Genomic DNA, 7,214 nt, shown 5'->3' with positions numbered 1-7,214 from the left:
TCTCTCCCGCGCTCAGCGCTACGCTGGGCGGCCGCTGCACTGTCCCTCCCCCAGATAGTCCCTCGCTCTCTCTCCGCACGGCACGCCTGGCACCCACCCCCTCCACAGTGGGTGGCGACCCAGCGGCTCGGATCGGATTCGCACAGCCAGCACTGCAGTGAGAGAGAGTGAGTGAGACAGGTAGGGGCAGAGAGCTGCGAGCGCGAGCGCGCCCCCCCCCAGATGTTGCGCCCGGTGTGGCTGGCCCCCCCTGCACCCCCCACGCTACGCCACTGGTCTGCGGTTCTTCACTTGGAATGGCTCATTTACATAAGCATGCCATCACTCAAGCCCTCTGCTTACACGGAAATGTTCCAAGTGGCCAGAGAGGACAGGTATGAGTGTGCTAAGCTCTGACCACTTCGAACTTCTGAAGTGGAGCTCCTCCTGTATTCAGTGGCGGAGGAACCCTCTCTGGCACCCGGAGTGGGACACAGAGGGGTGGGGCAAACTGTCCGGTGACGCATGCACAACGTCTGTATGGACTGTGCATGTGCGACATCCTGTACAGAGTGCACATGCGCAATGACCATACAGGCTGCCACACGTGCTCGCTCCATATGGGATGCTGCACATGCACAGTCTGTATGGGCTGCCACTCACGCACAATGTGCGTGCCCTCAGCTGCACTACAGCTGGGGGGAGGCAGGGGCCATCTTGTCACCCCCCTTCCAGAGTGGCACCCGGGGCAGACCACCCCCTCCACCCGCACTTCGTTTGCCCCTGCCTGTACTGCCTTGGGTTTCAGAAACCAGCGCACTTCAGGTTCTAAACCATGCAGTAAAAGGTAAAGGTGAAGGACACCTGGACAGTTAAGTCCAGTCAAAAGTGTCTATGGGGTTGCAGCGCTCATCTCACTTTCAGGCTGAGGTGTTAGTCCACAGCCAGCCAGTGTTTGTCCACAGACAGCTTTCCAGGTCATGTGGCCAGCAGGACTAAACTGCTTCTGGCACAACAGAACACCATGACAGAAGCCAGAGTAGATGGAAACACTGTTTACCTTCCCGCCACAGTGGTACCTATTTACAGTGGTACCTCTGGATGTGAACAGGATCCATTCCGGAGCCCTGTTCACATCCTGAAGCAAACACAACCCGCGTCTGCACGTTTACGGGTCGCGATTCGCCACTTCCGTGCATGCATGTGACGTCATTTTGAGCATATGCGCATGTACTTCCAGGTCACTGTGGAGCGCAACCCGAAAACACTCAACCCGAAGCTACTTCAACCTGAGGTATGACTGCGTCTATTTGCACTGGCGTGCTTTTGAACTGCTAGGTTGGCAGGAGCTCGGACAGAGCAATGGGAGCTCACTCCGTTGCAGGGATTAGAACTGCTGACCTTCTGATCGGCAAGCGCAAGAGGCTCAGTGGTTTAGACCACAGCAACTCACTGAGCCTACACAACTGCTTGGAGACTCCCCATTTCAGAAGTTCATCATCCACGAGCTGGAAGGTGATAGGGACAGCTCATCCCTTCTATCTTCCTTAGGTTTAGTTTGTTTTGTCCACCACTCTCCCTGCGCTCATGAAACAATTGCAGAAAGCTACTGTGTCTTCTGTCTTCAAGCAATAAGGAAGCATGTTTGAATGAGACCAGTTCAAGCATTGTAACATGGCACTTCAAATTAGCTGTGATTCCTCGATTGCAGGGGGTTCAACTGGATGATCCTTTGAGTTCCTTGGAACTCTACATTTCTATTATTCTATGATAAAGAAGCCTTGACGGCTTGGACCTATGAGCTCCATGGAAGCGTGCTACTAATATTGCTTATTTTTAATACAAAATATGTTTTTTAAAAAAAGAAGTAGACTTTCTTTTGTACTGTTTCTGCTCTGCCAGTTTTAAATATCATTTTACTATGTGTTTGAGATGGTTTTGTTTTGTTCTGGGTTTCGGAGTTCTGAGTTGGGAGTTTCAGTCAATAAAAGGCCAGCATGTAAATGCTTTTAAATAAGTAAATAGGTAAATACAGGCAAATAAATAAAGTGCTAAACTTCCCAATTGACCTTTAAAATGTACCAGCCATGCATGGTACGCAGTTCACTTTCCAAAGACGAGGAGTATATCCATCTCCATCATTTATGAATGGCATATTTGATCCAATGCCATGTTTTCCCCCAGTAAGAGATGTCAATTGTGTATGTTCTCTCTACTTCTCCAGAGACTTTAATGAAAAAGCTGTTTGTTGAAGAGTCTGTTAGTGTTCCTTTGCATAATGCAACTTTCTGAGGAAGATCTGTTGAATATGGAATGAACTAACATTGCTCATAATTACAGCTGTAGGGGGGAAATGAATTGAAATGAGATAACAAAGTTTTCCAATAAGGGTGCCTTCTGTATTACAGGCTATATCTACCCAAGACAATCTCCCTCTGCTGTCTATATATATGGTACTCTATATAGAGCTCAGCAAAGGTCCTCTTCTCTTCCCTTTCTGTTATTGCAAAAGTGAGTAGTAGAAGCTATTAAAAGGTAAGGGACCCCTGACCATTAGGTCCAGTCGCAGATGACTCTGGGGTTGTGGCACTCATCTCACTTTACTGGGCGAGGGAGCCGGCGTACAGCTTCCGGGTCATGTGGCCAGCATGACTAAGCCACTTCTGGTGAACCAGAGCAGCACACAGAAATACCGTTTACCTTCCCTGGAGCGGTACCTATTTATCTACTTGCACTTTGACATGCTTTTGAACTGGCAGGAGCAGGGACTGAGCAACGGAAGATCACCCCGTCGCAGGGATTCAAACCACCGACCTTCTGATCAGCAAGCCCTAGGCTCTGTGGTTTAACCCACAGCACCACCCGCGTCCCTTAATAGAAGCTATTAAGCACCCACAAATGATGGCAAGTTTGGTTTGGTTTGTGAATCACAAGTTGTGCCGGGGTGGGTGAGTCTGCCAGTTTTGGTTTCTCTCAGTTTTTCAGTTTTCCATTCTTAAATTCGGCTTTCCACATTTCTGTGTCGTTTATTGATTTGTTTTAGGAGTCCTCATGAAAATTCACCAGCAAATTTGTCTCAATAGGGAGAGGAGGCTCTGCCCACCTGCTTGCTCCACTTTGAGATACTTTACTTTCACTATCTGCCAAATCAAGAAAACATCCCATCTTCTCCCATCTATTTTGCACTCATTTCCACCTTCACCCCATGCCTTCTGTTCCCAGCTCCTTTTTCACAGTCTCCCTTGTACAGAGACCACCCCCATGGAAACCCTCTGCATTGTCCTCATGCATTGCAGCTACTGAGCACCATTTTAACCTCCTGCCTAACGTGGGTGGCGCTGTGGGTTAAACTAGGACTTGCCAATCTGAAGGTTGGTGGTTCGAATCCCCGCGACAGGGTGAGCTCCTGTTGCTCGGTCCCTGCTCCTGCCAACCTAGCAGTTTGAAAGCACAAAGTGCAAGTAGATAAATAGATACTGCTCCGGCGGGAAGGTAAACGGCGTTTCCGTGCACTGCTATGGCTCACCAGAAGCGGCTTGGTCATGCTGGCCACATGTACGCCAGCTCCCTCAGCCAATAAAGCGAGATGAGCGCCGCAACCCCAGAGTCGACCACGACTGGACCTAATGGTCAGGGGTCCGTTTACCTTTACTAATTATGAACACACCATCCCCTCCTATTCTGCAGCTCCTTTCCTATCCCCATTTCCTCTTCACTGGTGACTTGTGTTTTCATTGATGCTGTGAACTGGTTTTGCACTACCAACTGAAAAGTGGTTACTACGTTTGAACAAATGAATTTTTTGAAAAAAGCCAGAGTTTTAGCCATTTTATTTCAAATCCCACGCAAGTCACAGAATTCCATGCATTACTTTGTGTTTTGTAATTGAATCCCACTTTGCCTCTTTGAAATTTTTGCCCTACAGCCATAGCCATCTGCTTTCTCATTCTGTCAAGGGAAGATTTATTTTGATACCATTTTTTGAAGTCTCTTAATTTTCTTTGGTGCCCGCATTGTATCAAATTAACGGCTAGCGATATCTGATTAGACAGAAGTTTGCAACACTGATCAGTGTCTTTCTGACATGAACAAAAGGTGTAGTTGGGGCCCAATTAGCTTACCACCTGCTAATATTTTTACCAGATCTTGCAGCACTTTGATGAATCTCCCAATCCACTAAATGTGAGAGCAAAGTGTCATATCTGTGAGTACGAATATCACCATGACAGCCAATGCAAAAGTCTCCACAGCTGGATCAGATTGTATGGCTGCTGTTCTAAGCCATGTAATCTAATGCCATTCCCTCTGGAGAAGGAGGGAAGCTGTACCTATCATTTCTGGAAGCCCACCTGTGAGCAACTGCCAGTGTGTAGACTTTCCCCCCTTCAATTGGCATAGGAGCATGGCCAAGGCCAGGGGTGTGGATCTATTGTTCCAGAAGGGGGCTTAAGGGGAAATCATTATTCATTATTATTATTTATTGAATTTATATACCACCCTTTATCAAAAGATCCCAGGGCTGTGTACAACATTAAAAACACATTACAGAACATCAATAATAAAAATGTGAGCTGCTGGTGGCACTGTGGTCTAAACCACTGAGCCTCTTGGGCTTGCCAATCAGATGTTCGGCAGTTCAAATCCCCACAACAGAGTGAACTCCCATTGCTCTTTCCCAACTCCTGACAACCTAGCAGTTTGATAGCACACCAGTGCAAGTAGATAAATAGGTACCACTGCGGCGGGAAGGTAAATGGCATTTCTGTGTGCTCCGGTTTCCATCACGGTGTTCTGTTGTTCCAGAAGCGGTTTATTCATGATGGCCACATGACCCAGAAAATTGTCTGTGAACAAATGCCAGCTCCCTCGGCCTGAAAGTGAGATGAGTGTCGTACCCCATAGTCACCTTTGACTGGACTTAACCTTTAATTTTAAAAATAAAATAAAATAAAAACTTAATAAAAAACATACTGACAGACAGATATGTAGTGATGTAAAGGATGCCTGAGCTGTTTGTCTTGATACCTAATGAACAAAAGAGCATTAGAACTATGTGCTCTTTCCCACAACAGGGAAAGGGGTGTGTGGAAAAAGGACATCAGTGATATTAAAGAACCCTGAACTGAATTCTCTCCACATGGCTCCTAAAAGTGGGGGGTGGGTGGGTTATAACCCCACACTAGTCATATACCATGCTGAGGGATAAGACAGTATGTCTCTGATTGCCACCAGCTTGGGATCATAAATGTGGAGAGTGTTGCAGCACTCGGGTCCTTCTGGTGAGCTTCCTATAAGATATCTGGTGATGCTGTGATACTAGGTGGGCTTTTGGTCTACTCTAGCATGGTTCTTCTTCTGTTCCTATGACACCTTCACACAGAGAAAAAACCAGATTGCTGAGTCATAGATGTGTGCGCTAATGATGATGATGACTGCTTCATTTCCCCTTACTCTTGAATTACTCTAATGGGACACGGTGTTTATTGTTTCATTCTTCATTTGCTGGTGCTTTTCTTTCTTTTTTTGTGTGGGTGGTGGAGGAGGAGACTCTAGGGAGAGTGTCTACAGCAAAATGTTTGTGAATTGAAATTCCTGTTTCCCTCTTGATGCTTTTGTTTCCATTTTCTTGGCTAGTGTTTCAGTTCTCAGTAGAATGCAATTATGGCATGTGCCAAACACATGCACTGACTCAATAGACAATGGAATCCATGTGTGTTGGAATCACGACTGAAGTGTAATTAGAGACTTAAATCAAGGGGTGTTAGAGCCACAATGTATATAGCCTAAGCTATAAATGCAGCATAAAGTGAAGAGTTTTAAAGGAATCTACGACTATAGGAAAGACACCAGCTTCCTCATTACTCAGCAACACTACCCAGCTCAGTTTTGATTATCTCTCACAATTGTGGCTGAGTTAGAAAAGTGTAATCTGAATGCCGATGAACTTTCAAAAGAGATGGGTTTTCCCAAAAAAGATAAACTGGTCAAGGTGCAGCAGCACCTTATAATTAAAAATGCCAGAATAGTAGGGGTGGATTGATATTTCATTGCAGCACATCTATGTTTGTGCATCAAACATGCACCAAACATCTTAACTGGAGGGTGAGGTCAAAGGAGAGATTGGTCGTTGTTTCTAATGGGGCAAAGGGGAATTCAGAATAATGTCAAATGTGTAACACTCTTTGTGGAGAGTCCCTTGCTCCAGACAGGCCAACGATTTAGTTCACCAAGAAGAAGACATAATTGAAGTTAGTTTTGGAAGACACAGAGTCTGTATCCTTTCTTTTTTCTTTCAGCCTAAACACCACTCCGCCCCTGAATTCTCTGCTCGTGTTGGGTGCAAATACTTCATCTCCATCTTCCTGCATGGAATGACACAATCTGAAGGAAGCTTCTACATGTGCTCAGCTGAAGATGCTTAGAAGCTTCCTTGAACTCAGCAAGTTGACTTTAGTAACTTTTGTACAAAACACACAGAGATGAGGAGAGGAAGAGGTGAGGCCAAAGTTCATGGAGATGTTGAGGGTGGAGCCAGAACAGAAAGTCATGGCTCTCTGGCACACTTTTTACCCTCATGGTTTTCAGGCTGAACCGCTGAGGGGAGCTCATTAGATGATGTACTCTCACCATTTTGAAACCCTTATCTGGAATGCCATTTTTTTTATATCACTGTCGGTTTTGATCACCTTCCCATCTCCAGGGTCCTAAAAGGTTTTGAGGGTAACAGTCTTCTTCAGTGACACAGATTTCTCTTTCCTTGGCCTTTGGAAATGAAGTTAGTTGTACCAATATCACAGCTGGGTATACAGTGATCAATATACGTTGCATTCCGTTCCTAACCCTTTTTCATTCTGTCAGTGTGTCTCAGGCAGGAAAAAGCAAATTAAACAATGACAATAGTAGCTGTGCTAGATCCTCATATGGTGCAAATTTGATTTCTTTTTTTTTCTCACCTTCAAAAACTTTTTTATTAAAAGAACACTACAAACAGTATGATCTTGGTAGAAAGTTAATATTCCCATGGGGTATAAGGAAGCATTCCCTGGACATTTCTTACTAAAGTCAATTTATTGTAATAGAGTTCAAAAACTAGAAGCGATATGTGTTCCCTCCAAACGCCAATATTAAAGTTCTCATTAACTCGCATCTAGAGAGGTGGAAAGTTGCTTTAAAAAAAATAATGAACCCCAAACCTTACAATATTCTTTCATGGCTTTTACATTCATTTTATATAA

The 7,214-nt window shown here is 45.2% G+C and overlaps 1 long non-coding RNA gene across 1 annotated transcript; it reads left to right on the top strand.

Moving 5' to 3' along the window:
- The first annotated feature begins 282 nt into the window (after positions 1-282).
- Positions 283-6,898, top strand: LOC310709326. Its single transcript, XR_014527466.1, has 2 exons — positions 283-374; positions 6,276-6,898. It is a non-coding gene; the product is annotated as an uncharacterized lncRNA (long non-coding RNA).
- Positions 6,899-7,214: the final 316 nt, after the last annotated feature.

Source organism: Podarcis liolepis (assembly GCF_965112155.1).
Source record: "Podarcis liolepis genome assembly, chromosome: 6".
Taxonomy (NCBI): domain Eukaryota; kingdom Metazoa; phylum Chordata; class Lepidosauria; order Squamata; family Lacertidae; genus Podarcis; species Podarcis liolepis.
The sequence above is the reverse complement of the archived record's forward strand: the minus strand, read 5'-3'. Positions and strand labels throughout refer to the sequence as shown.